Source organism: Polyergus mexicanus, unplaced genomic scaffold (assembly GCF_030449975.1).
Source record: "Polyergus mexicanus isolate NDT 795.1 unplaced genomic scaffold, iyPolMexi1.0 SCAF_8, whole genome shotgun sequence".
Classification (NCBI taxonomy): Eukaryota; Metazoa; Arthropoda; class Insecta; order Hymenoptera; family Formicidae; genus Polyergus; species Polyergus mexicanus.
The window spans coordinates 3,718,653-3,731,786 of record NW_027223328.1 but is presented as its reverse complement, the minus strand read 5'-3'; the positions used below and the strand labels follow the sequence as shown (position 1 = coordinate 3,731,786).

At 38.1% G+C, this 13,134-nt stretch overlaps 1 protein-coding gene and 1 long non-coding RNA gene across 8 annotated transcripts in view; one reads left to right on the top strand and one right to left on the bottom strand.

The window, feature by feature from the left end:
- Nucleotides 1–11,711, bottom strand: part of LOC138935648 (insulin receptor) — a 90,677-nt gene extending 78,966 nt beyond the window's left edge. For 3 of the 6 annotated variants that reach the window (XM_070300387.1, XM_070300385.1, XM_070300386.1), the window contains exon 1: nucleotides 4,064–4,507. The gene's annotated coding sequence lies outside the window, so the exon portion shown is untranslated. Of the gene's footprint in view, nucleotides 1–4,063; nucleotides 4,508–9,945; nucleotides 10,284–11,322 lie in introns of those variants that run through there. The other 3 variants (XM_070300382.1, XM_070300384.1, XM_070300383.1) reach the window with 3 other exon arrangements.
- The window catches only part of LOC138935659 (uncharacterized), a 37,949-nt gene continuing 35,887 nt past the window's right edge, over nucleotides 11,073–13,134 (top strand). For both annotated transcript variants that reach the window (XR_011447267.1, XR_011447268.1), the window contains exons 1-2: nucleotides 11,073–11,923; nucleotides 12,761–12,831. This is a non-coding gene — a long non-coding RNA (uncharacterized lncRNA). The remainder of the gene's footprint in view (nucleotides 11,924–12,760; nucleotides 12,832–13,134) is intronic.

The window sequence follows — 13,134 nt, the reverse complement described above, 5'->3', positions numbered from 1 at the left end:
TGGAAGATGCGGCACCCACGTATCAAGCTTGGAAATGTATCCAAGCTTTTTTAAATGACGAAAAGCGGTTGAATTATCGATGTTCAGCCTCTCAGCAACATCCTCAGTTGTAATCCTTGGGTTTCTTTCCACTAAGGCATGCACAATGTCATCATCAAAGCCAGAAGGCCGTCCAGAGCGGGGTTGATCCTCCATGTTGAAATCACCATTTCGAAATCTGCCAAACCACTTCTTGACTGTTCGGAGAGCAGGAGCGCGGTCCAAATAAACGCTTTGAATATTTTTTTGTGCAATCCCAACACTCACGCCTTTCCGAAATTCATATAGCATTACATGCCGCAAATGCACCTTTCGTTCTCCATTTTTAATGATTTCCCTTATGCACGAATGGACTTATCTGAACAATGTCTGACGCTAAATTGACATAAGACAACGTCATCTATTCGGTGTAAGCAACAATTACCACACGAAAACGATAGAACTCCGCCATGCAGTAACTTAATGCCATCTATGAAAATCGGGCACGAACTTATGCAATCATCCAATATATAATCCGTCATGATTATAAATAAATATATATATATAGGGTATCCCGCAACGTGATGTCCATATTGAAACTGTGTATTCTCTTTGTCATTCTTAAGTCAAAAAGTCTTAATACACATATGCCCTAAAGGTCGATTGTTTCAAAAAAAGTTATAGCGAAAAACAAAATTGCATAGAATAAGAACAATATTATTTATTAAAGATAATATTTATTGATAATTAAACAATAATTAAATGATAATTAAACAATAATTTACTTTATAAACTACTATATATATATTTATTTATTTATTTTAGCCTAGAGAAAAAAGTATAGATTAGAATTTAAATGAAAAATGCATCTATATTTTTAAATTTCAAATATGTGAAATACAATATTTTGTGTTTCCTGATATATTTTTGCGCGGATAAATTATTTTTCCTGTAAATGATAATCGATTTTATTCAACGAATAATGATTAAAATTTGCGCGGGAATTCGAGATATTATCATTTCAAGAAACCGTTTAATAAATCGGTGCATTTTTTTATTTTTTTATTTTTTTTAAGATAGTCTACATAGAGCGATCGTGTATAATACAATATTATTCTCGGATAAAAGTCGGCATATAAATGTTCAAAGTACGTATTTAAAAACAAGGCGCTACGAATGTTCAATCGCTGGGCGTTTCTATGTTTACGACAAATGGCATTTCGTCGACTCAATTTAGATGTTCTATTAATGGAATAGTCTTGCTAAAGACTACGCCATGTCCAATGATAAATTCCGTATGTCTCACGTGACCTCATTTAATAATGAGAAACTGACTATTATATGTATAATTTATGATGACGATTTTTGGAACGTAATATTTTTTTATTTTTGCGCGAACCACTATACAACTTTCTGCAAAATTTTTCTTCCATATTTTCCGTACAATACAGCATGTAATGTGTGCGTGTTGTGTGTCTGTGTGTGTGTACCATGTGTACTACGTTGCAAATGTAAATATCGAAAGAGAGAACTATTCAACTTTTGTTGATACAAGAAACGCCACAAAAATATTATTCGCTGTTTTTTTTTATTTATACAATATTAAATTCTTGTTTAAATAATCATTAAAATATACCAAAATTGGACACAAATCGTGTGTATATAAATATACAGAATCCTTCTAATTAAAAATATTTTTTATCGATCGGATGTATCGTTAGCACATTAGAAAGCGTTGAATTGAGTATATGATTTCGTGAAGACTTTATATCCGTCGAAATCTTAGGGGGAAAAATTATTTATATATTTATGCTATTTATTTAAACTTGTAATTCACCAAATTAAAGAGAAACCGGCGAATTCTACACGCGTGTGTATATATCAGTTATTTCAAACACACGATATCGCAAGAAACGCATTAACTTTTAGAATGTTATCGAAGAAAGAAGAATATTAAACGCGTATTATCGTTAATCAGTTTGATTTATAAAATACATGTAAGCTGCTATCAAAGCAATATAACAGCTAAGCAAAAATAAGACAAATTATTAATCTAAATAGCAAATTTGCGATTTATATTTTACTATGCTGGTATACGAGAAATGATTAATATTCCACGCTTACAAAAACATGAAATATACGTTCGACATCGCTCGATATCTATCAATTAATTAACGTGTAACTTGATCCGCGAATTGATTATGATATGAAAGACGAAGTAGAGACAATACGTAACAGCTGATTTAATTCGCCATTCATACATAAGTATATTTAACTTGTAAGCAACACAATTGCGGGGTTTGCTCATTGAAAAGTACTCTCAATTATGGAAGCATACAGTAAACACGTGATTTTGCAGTGAACTTTCCGTGCCAAGTTTCATGTTTTGTCTTTAAATTATGTTTGATGAGACAACAATCCGGAACTCTCTCTCTCTCTCTCTCTCTCTCTCTCTCTCTTTCCCTCTCTGATGACTCGTCTCGAGTTTTGTACTTATTACAGACGTTAAATCAAAATGAGAACTATAGACATTATTTTCGTATGAATACTTTAAGAGATAAGAAGAAAGAGCCAAGCTATATCATTTTTGACTATTAATCGCGAAGAATCGTGGAGAAAGAATTTTCGATTATTTTCTTTTGATAACGATTTACGATATTAAGATTCTCGAATGAATACGAATCTGACTTATCATAACTGAAATTTGCTACGTAAACAAACGTATAAATTTTCATAAATTGCATTCCTTCGATTAGAATTAATTGAATACAAGTTATTGTTCTCTTTTCTATTCATGTTTTTCGAAATCCCGTACCGTGTGCATAATTAGATTTATGTATTGAATTTTTAAATTCTTGTTTATGTACCCCATGTTTTTTTAAATATAGACTTATCTCTCATATAACATTGTACATGTTATATAAATGAATAAATTATTTCTTAGCTTCATGTGTTGTTTCAACACACATACAGAATGGCAGAAAATGCATATTCTTAGATAAATAGTTTGAATGAAGGAAAATAAAAAAAGAGATAAGAAGTAAATGTATAACTGACATAAGTAATTTTCTAATCTTTTCTCTCTTTCCTTCTCTGTGTTATATAATTCTTTTAATTTTACAGTTTTATTTTTACAATTTAAGTTTGTAATTTTATATACAAATATCGTACTTTCATATAGAATGTTTCTGATCGTTAAAGTTCATATTAATATGAATATCTTTTATTGAAATCATTTTTAATAATGATGCAATTTGATGAAACTAAAAAAAAAAAAAAAATTATGCCTACCATATATCTCGAATAGCTCTGTAGAAAAAAAATGATATGGAATAAAATTAGTGCAACACCCTGTATATGAATCAATATTTATGTAACAGGTGTACATTAGAATTTTCTGTATGTGTATTTCTGTGGGGTAAATTTTTGCGAAAATTAATAATTTAAATCGATAAGTTCAAGAAAAATTAAAAATTTTCTCCGAAATCCACTATTGACGCAGATAATATTCAAACACCCTATATAATCCACTATTACTACGACTGATCTAGAGGAAAAAAAAAAAAAAAAATATATCAATAGATTCGTTAGCGAGAATTACAATCGTGTTTATGCAACACGATCTTTAACTTGTCATACATCACGTGAAATCTTACACGTACGAAATCCTTAGTTCCATCACGTGCTACATTTTTATCAAAACAATATGACCATACGGTCGCTGTAAATAAATATAACGTGACAACACAATCACAAGAAACGGTGGTTCGCATTGTTTGTTAGCGAACCTTATAACGTAAATATTGTAAATGAAAGAGAGCCAATTTTTCGCCATAAAATAATACAATAAAAATAATATCCCTCTCGCGTTGTAAAAACTGTACTTCTATACTCGCTTCGTCCTCCCCCGCCATTCCGCGAGCCAAGAGCGAGATCCGTGTGTATGTGTGTGTGTGTGTGTTTGTCCAATGACACCCGACGCTATCGTAGGCGCGCGACGCGTTTTTCTCCGTCGTAAACATAAAAACAACACGGAGCAACATACCTTCTCAGGGACGTATCGCACGTGGCATGGATTGGAACGCGTACGTCGGATATCAACAGAGGAAGGTCACCCGTCGGCGTCGCTACGAGAAGGAGAATACAAAACGATATAGGCGACGATGCTCGAGAAACACACTGTCATGTGAAACGCGCACGGAAAGATGCTCGAGAAAAGAGTCGTCGACGATAGTCATAGAAACGCGCATTGCACAGTGCGACGAGAAGCGACGGAACGGCGATCACGTGCAACGTGGAAGCGCGCCGTCAACGATTGCGCGACGCCTCTAATCTACCAGCGAGAGAGAAGAGACAATGACGATAATGACAACAACAACAACGACGACGACGACGACGAAGACGAAGATAACGACCCGTCTAGATCGTAGATATGTATGTACTACGAACGCGATCGCGTACCCGCCCGAAGCATCCGCGTATCCGTCGATTCATGCTACTGCTCACACGCGAGATACATAGTACGACAAAAGCAAAACGAAGGGCGAGAGAGAGAGAGAGAGAGAGGGAGAGAGAGAGAGAGAGAGAGAAGCACGGTTGATGGGACAGAGTGGGGTCGGACGCGACGAGGGAAGGGATGAGCGGGTGGGGGAAAGGGAATACGGCGTGAGGGTCGGCGATCACGTGGTGGGGGGTGACGGACGCGAGGGGCGACGATAAGCGTAGCGGAGGAACAAAAGTTCCGACGGCGTCACTCTCTGCGTCGTAAAAATATTTCCGTGTTTTCGGGAGCGCGTCGCGCTCTCTGGCCAAGCACTACGTATATTATTACTACCGGGATCTAGCGTCTTCCTTCTCTCTCTCTCTCTCTCTCTCTTTCCCCCTCCCTACCTTCCTTCCTCCCTATCTCTCTTCCCTCTCTCTTTTTTGTACACCGAGGAGCCGAAGAACGCGTAAATGGCGGAAGACCGGGTCCGGTGGGCGACGAGAATGACGGAAACCCTAATATCTTTGAACGATATTTCGCGTCTTTCTCGAGATTTCCGACTTAAAGCGAAAGACATTAAGATGGTTGCCATATGATAACATCGTCGCGTGCGTCGCTCAAACGAAATGTCAGACGAGATAATGAGATCTGAAATTGCATTGTGTTTCTCTCGCGATGTTCTTAGAAATACTCCTCCCTCGAACAAAGAGTATTCAATGTAAACGTCATCGAGTTATCTATATAAATTTCCTCTCTCTATAAGATGATCTTTTTCTTCTCTCTCTCTCTCTCTCATATTAATCTAACTTAGTGCGGGGAAAAATCGAGTCGTGTCTCATCGTCGCAACACGTGTACATCTTTTCTTACAGCACAAAACAATAATAATCCAGACAAAATTTAAACCGACTTAAAAAGTAAAAATAATGTCCTTAGAACGTCTTTTACATACGCGTGAATAATCCTCTGAAAGTCAAATTTATGATTATCAATATTTCGAAGAAATAAATAACAAGCGCTAAAAAAAAAAAAAGAAACGTGATCGTCAAAAATTGTTAAAAAAATAATAAACAATCGGAAAATTCTCTGTAAAAATGTTTCCAAAGCGTAGAACTCTTATAGAACTGTCGAAAATTATATAGCGTTAAAACTGCAGAAGATCATCAGCGCGACACATTTTCACGAAATGTGCAGGGACAGTGGATATTAAAAATTGTTAATCGATGAATTATCGATCTGAAATTGCTTATATGTGCTAAACTTGAACAGGACTGTCCGGGACTCTTGCCAAAAATTGATAATATTCGATGCGCGTTTTAGTACTTTAGAGGGGAGGACCGTCGGTGCTAGATTCGCAAAGTTAGCGCGAAATTTTTTTCAATTTCGATTTTTTTAATATAAGGAATGCGGAACTTTTTTTTTTAATTTTTATTAGGAACTGTAGAACTATATGAAAAGCGCTATTAGAGAGTCTTTAGTATCTTTTTAAAATTCGTAGAATGTCGCGCGGCAACTTCGACAGATACCCGGTAACTCGCGATACACGTACAAATTTTTTGGCGATTTGGGACACCCGTCGAGTAAAACTATTAACCGCGTACAAGTAGACGTCAGTAAATTAACGAGGGGGAATCCAGTATTGACGTAAAATGAATGTTACGAGATACTTGAAGGGATCGTAAAAAGATTCATGATTCTACATGAACGGCTTCATTGCATGCTTTCGCATGCAGATTTTTCACGGCGAACATAATTTTCACACGTAATCACGTTCCTGCAACTTACGAGAATTAAATGTGACACTTATCGCCATTAGCGCTTATGTAGGAGGAAAAAAAAAAAATTTAAACGAGCCTCTTATCGTACTTGTGTGTATGTCCATTGTTTACATTATTTATACAAACAGGCAAGAGCATTCTAGCGATAAAAATGCAGCTATTATTTAACGATTTACAAGCCCGCTATTAAATGCGCATGTTAATCTCGACGACATTGTCAGAGTTCAACGGTATCGATACGCCTCGGTATTCGAACCGCATTTTTTTTTTTTTTTTTTTTTTTTTAAGCGGTAAACACTGTTTAGCTTCGAGAGTGATTTAATAAAGCGCAATTAATGAGCATGTAATTAAAGAATTGAGTTTTTATTCGAGATATTATCGGATATTATCTTGTCTCTCGCAATGTCTTAATTGCAAAATTATATTCTGCAAAATTATATCTCTATAAATATGGATGCCATTATAATTTCGTATTGCGTAACGTCACATAGATTGGAGTCGGTCAGTTTCATCCGATGCATCAAAATGTACGTTTTATCCGTCTTGTATATCTTTCTCTCTTTCCCAAAGTTATAAATTGCTCCGCGCGTAAACATACACAATGTTTTTATCGCGCATGCCGCTCTCTCTCTCCCTCCCTCTCTCAGAAAGAATTCTCTCAATTCTCTCAGAGAGGGGGGGGGGGAGAGGAGAGAGAGAGAGAGAGAGAGAGAGAGAGTCACTTCCTGAGAATTTGAACTTATTCTACATTTATCAGATCACGCTGAGCGAGGAATATGTATCGCAACCTGTCACTCTAAATTATACGAGTCATTTGTTTTGTCGACGATTACGTAAATAAGCGCGCTCGCGAAATCCTCGTTGAATTGCAGTTTGGCTGGATCTTTTTAAACTTACCATCGCAAAATTGGACTTTACAAGTATAGCATTTACATCGTTTCTAGCTTCGCGTTAAGTTGAGCAAGGCAGTTGAAAGATGAATTTTTTTTTTCTTTTTTTTTCCTCATCCGAAAAGAGAATAATCTATTGTAGATAATTGTGATTTAAAACGCCCGTAATCCAAATGATAGTAAAGGCAATTACATTTATATGCTAAATGATACGATAGGGATTCGATTTTTCTCCTTCTCGCGACAGATTATCGATTGTTTGGAAAAGAGCGCGAAACAGTATCATACATTATAGTGATAAGATATACAAAATTATTATATTAATAATTATGAATTATATATAATATATTGACGGCGGGCATCGATTTATTCAGTCATTATTTACTAATTTCGCGATTATTAAAATGGAATACAAAAGCAGGAGAAACACCAATGGACTCAATCGACTGCAAATATTCGCGTTTTTACCCGTGAATTTTGATGCTAAACACACGACGACACGCTGAGTTTTCAGGACAATTCATAATTAAGACAGAGGACATCCTCCCTCCTCCGTGCCAATCAATGTGTTATTGTAAACGGTGCATCGCTAAAAGCACGTAGAAACGCATGCAATATAAATTCTTTCAAGCTTTGATTTGTATTGACACGGCAAGCACACAGAGAGAGAGAGAGAGAGAGAGAGAGAGAGAGAGAGAGAAAGAGCAAGTTCTCTATTGAAAGAAAATACTTAAAAAAATATATAATTATTTAATCATTATTTAACAAGTTCATGATGATGAGGATACCTTAGGGAAATAAGGGAGAAGCATCAATAATTAAATACGAGTTTCTGATTCTCATGATACGCGCATATGAACAAAGAACACGATTTTCATATTGGGCGCACAGAATTCAGAAACTCGTCGAATAACGATCTTACAAATTTTACATTATCAGATAACGTTTTAAAGTATCGAATGAAAATCGCAGTATCGAAGATTCGTTATACGATGAGATTACTATTTACACTATCCAGATTTACCATACCAAATTGTGCGGATATCCTTTATTCAGATAATATCCACGAATTATGACTCCTTGTGCTACGATTCAGAAATGAAAATTTAATATTAAAATATCGATTGAAAGATATTATAGAGAATTCTCGTGTAAAGTTTTTAAACGGTGCGAATAGAATCTTCTCATTTTCATTCCCTCGAATACGATTATTTGAAAATATAAAATCCAATCCGTGTCAAAAATTCATGACTTACGATATCACTTATGTCGTTTTCCTCTTCCGTTTTCGTAATGTTCGGAAAAATTTTCTGCACAATCGAGAAAGAGAAAGAGAGAGAGAGAGAGAGAGAGAAAGAGACCGTAATCACGTGTCAGAAATTGAGAGATTGAAAAAAAATATATATAAATAAATTTTTTTTTTTTTGCTTTAATATTTTTCAACAGCCATATTCTCTCTCATACAGAGAGACAGCAACAATTTTGATGAGATCTCCCAATTATGTTATTAAATCGTAAATCGTTTCTGGAGTTTCTTTTCTCTAAACGCGAATTTTGAATCTCTCTGATCGCAACGATATATAATAGACGTATTATTAAAGCAATACCTTCTTTCTTTACAACAATGTTTTCGACAGTTTTTCCTTTTCTTGTACGAAGTAATTTTTTAATCTTTATTCTCACGTTTGCATATAAAAGTAATATTACATTTGTCGTACGACAAACTTTTTAAGCGCATTTATTAGGCAATTTCTAGAAACTCGAGAAATTTTTTATTTCGCAGCCAATCAGTACGCTTAAAAAATTTCTCGTCAAATGTAATATTACCCTAAGTATGCTCCTCTCTCTCTCTATAACGCCTATTATAATATTAAATGTAACTATAGTATATAAGAAAGTGTCTTAACATTTAGCAGAGAAGAAGAAGAAAGGAAAGCTAGTCACGTCTAGACCTTCTCGTGACAACTCGTGGTAAAAAAATAATGCAATGCCGCGCAATAACGTGACCGTGTATCACGCGAGCTCAATAATCATCGAAAATAATCCGTAATTTATTCCTAATTTTTTTCTATCAAAAAATAACGCTTGTTAATCGCCATTAGCCACGTGTTACCGATCAGCGTTTATTTATCCCATTAGACCACCAATTGCGACGTGCGCTGATACGTAGCAATGACACGTCAAAAGGGCGTCTCTCTCTCTCTCTCTCTCTCTCTTTGGCGACAATCCATTATCTAATTCACGATATCCGATAATTCGCGAGTCCATCGCGAGCTATTGATTCCAATGATTCGACTGCGTATCGCGCTCAAAAGTCATGTTTGTAAACACGCCGCGATCACTTCCATGGTTCTCGTATGAAGGGATGTATACAAACCTGATTACTGCGTCGCAAGTTTCGTAAAACGCACGCAGAACCTTGGGATCGGTCGGTCCTACACTTTATTCGGATCTGGCGGTGTAAAGAATCACCGACCGCGTAAAACGGGAAAGAGAAGCAAGAGCGCGAGAAAAAGAAAAAGAAAGAGAGAGAGAGAGAGAGAGGGCGGATCTTGCACGCTTTTATTCCCATCGCGTTATTTAACGACAAAAGCGCGCTCGAGTCTGCGACACGCAGAGCTTGCGTTGACATTGACACGATTTTTATATTGCAACACATTGACGTCACATTGAAGATGCGTGAAGAATGTGGGTGAATGTCGAAGATGAACGTAGTCTAACCTGAATTAACAGTTCGCGATTAGAGACACATACACAAAGCGTGGGGCAACCAACCTTCGAATCATCCTCGCGTCGCGTTTAACGGCGTAGATAGAATGTACGTAGGTAGACGTCGGGCTTTTCTTCGTACGACGTGACACACGGTGTGCAGGATTCTTCGCTTAGGACGCGCAAAAACACTGGCTGGCGGATATCGCGTGGAATATAGGGACTCTGCGAGGAGAGCCAAGTTTTCCACGTGAATACGACTCGCGTCGCGCTCTCGCGCTTTTTTCCGTCGATCGTTCTTCTCGCCCAATCGCGCGAGCACCCTGCGCCGGCGGCGGACGATCAAAACAGAGGAAGGAGGGCGCGCCGCGACGCGACGCGGCGCGGCGGCGGCGGCGGCGGCGGCGGCGATAGGGGTTGGTGGGGAGCGAGAGGTCGCAGGCATTGAGCGGGCGCGACGGAGCGCGAGCGAGCGAGCGAGCGAGCGACAGAGAGAGAGAGAGAGAAAGGGAACAGCAGCGCGAGATAGACAGTCGTGTCAAGTATTGCGTAGTAAACGCTTGAATGGATTACGTCACACGGCAGGCTAAAGTCAGCCGCAGGGTAGAAAACGCGCAGGAAACTACCGTCGAGAACCCGGTCGCGTTCAACTCGTAGATTGTATGGCGGTCGTTTGATTCTCCCTGTACACGTCGCGCGATAAATACACAATATACGTACAATGCAAACGACACGAGATACAAGAACGCGACGCGACGCGCGGAGCGTAAAGGGGACGCGATCGCGTATTCCCCTTTCCTCGATTTAAGGCGGCGGAGTTCGGGACACAACGCCGCCGCAATCGATCGTCGCGCTTGTACATCACGTACGTCATCATAAGTGTTCCGGTTAGCCCCGTTACCGCGGAGCGAGGGCGCGCACATATACACCTCCGTCCCGCTCCAGTACTCGACGCCCACGTGCGTTCACACGAGTCTCGGGCGCGTCTCGTACACAGCGTCCCCGCATTTCTCTATCTCGTTTGCTCCGCTTTCCCTCCCGTTCTTCCTGTCTCATCCCTCTCCCTCTCTGACGCTAACGGCATCTATATATGTCGTATGTGTGTGTATATATATATGTGTGGTATATGCGATGCATGCATGATATATATATATATATATATATGTCACATATATTTATATATCTTACGATTTCTCTCGTTCCAATTTCTTGGCTCGCGCTACATCCGTTATATCGGAATGATTGACGTCGCCGAAAATTACTACATGGCCGTTCTGCGACGGGGGTGCACACGCGAGTCCGCTTGTCCGTTCGATTCGGGCTCGCTTTTGTTTTCGCGCGAGAAGGAGAGACGCGCGCCGCAAAGGGACGTATCATTGTCGCGAGAAGGAGCGCGCACGTTATCACGTGGTCAAGCCTTGCCCGGTTTCCGAGATCACTTACCTCGTACGTGCCCGTCGCAGTCGCAGCTTGGGCGCGATTCGCGTGCTCGCACGTCGCGGTCGAAGCTCGCGGAGGCGACAGCGGAAGCTTCGCGGTCGGCGTATCCCTCACCCGTCTCTCCGTTTCTTCCGGCAATACGTATTCGTGCACCACATCCCACACACGCACATGTACGTACGCGCACCAACACATATGCACACCGACAAACACGAAGGCACCGACTCTCTCGCGCGAGTTTGCTGTACGCGAATGTAATAAACTCTCTTTCTCTTTACCCTCGAATACAACGCGCGCGCGCGCGCGCGCACGGTTCGCTTTTACCGAGAGCGGACGATACACCGCGTATATACCGACCCACGAGTCGGCTGCTACTGCTCGAAGCCGCGATTGTACACACACCGACAGCCGAACGCGACCACGAACGTGACAGTTCTATGAGAGACGTCACTCGATTCCCACGATGCGGGCGCCGCCACGTGGTCGCCATCGAGAATCGCTTTTAGTGAGAAATACGGATGTACGTACAAGACGGGTTTCTTAACGATTGTCGATTCGATGGATTTTCAATCTGGCGGATAAGGTCGAGAAAGAAGGATCGAGGGTAAATATATATATTATTAATTAGCAAGTAATATTATTACTCGGAACAATATTCACATAAATATATACAATATTTATATATCGCTTTTGTCCTAAAGGCAAAGTTATTAAATATGCTTATTTGATCTTAGTCAGATTTAATCAAAGCTTTTTTTAACCAAGTAGTGTACATTCTTAATTATACGTATGCGTAGAATAAAAGTATCATATATATGGTGTAAAAAAAAGATATAGGATTTAAAAAATAGATATTATTTAATAAATCGAGTAAAAAAATGCTTGATAAACGAAGAAATTTTTGATTTTGACAAAGCAAGCGATTTGTTGTTTCCTATTTATCGTACGTGACGTGAAACTAGAGGAGGATTATCTTACGTTATTTTACTAATATGATTCTTACAAAAGATATATATAGTTTCTCCTTTGCGTGTATAATTATCACTTTTGTATCATAGAAATACAAAGTTTTTAAAAAATTCTTATTTCGAATCACTTAAGGGGATCCTGGACTATAGACCGAACGCAATTTTTTGAATTTATCAGTTTTTCAAATGGCTATACAGAATTACAAATGCTTTGAATACGATTAAAGTAAATATATATCAATGCTCTATGGGACAATCGATTTTATGGTAAGAACGAAAAAAAGTTAAAAAAATTTTCTAACCGGTAAATTCAAAAAATATTGCGTTCGATCGGTAGTCCAGGATCCCCTTAACAAGTATTTCAATTCCGCTGATATAAATTTTATACATGTTTCTCTTTCTTTTTGTATTGTATATAACATACATATAATTAAAACATGTTTTGTTATGTGCTTATGTGCCATGAAATGAAGTGGGTGCTAAGAATAAAGGAAGTTTGTCTGGGCCCGACGTGCTAAGAATAAGAATAAAGTTTCAACGCTCTGTAAGTTTCTTTAATTATTTTCTAGATATCTCTCTCTGTGTGTAAAAAAAAAAAAAAAATTAATTATTTAATTTTACATATTAATCACTATGCGTATATAGTCATATTGTTGGATAGATAAAATATTTTCGCCATCTAGAAAAATTAGATTATTTAAAAATCGATTTTATATCGACAATCCCGATCAAATGTTTCCGATTATTTTCTGATCAATATTATTATATTTGTTGTCCTTCAATCAAAACCACGGGGTCCTTGAATTTTTATTCGCGATCTATATTCATTTATCGCATTAATAATATT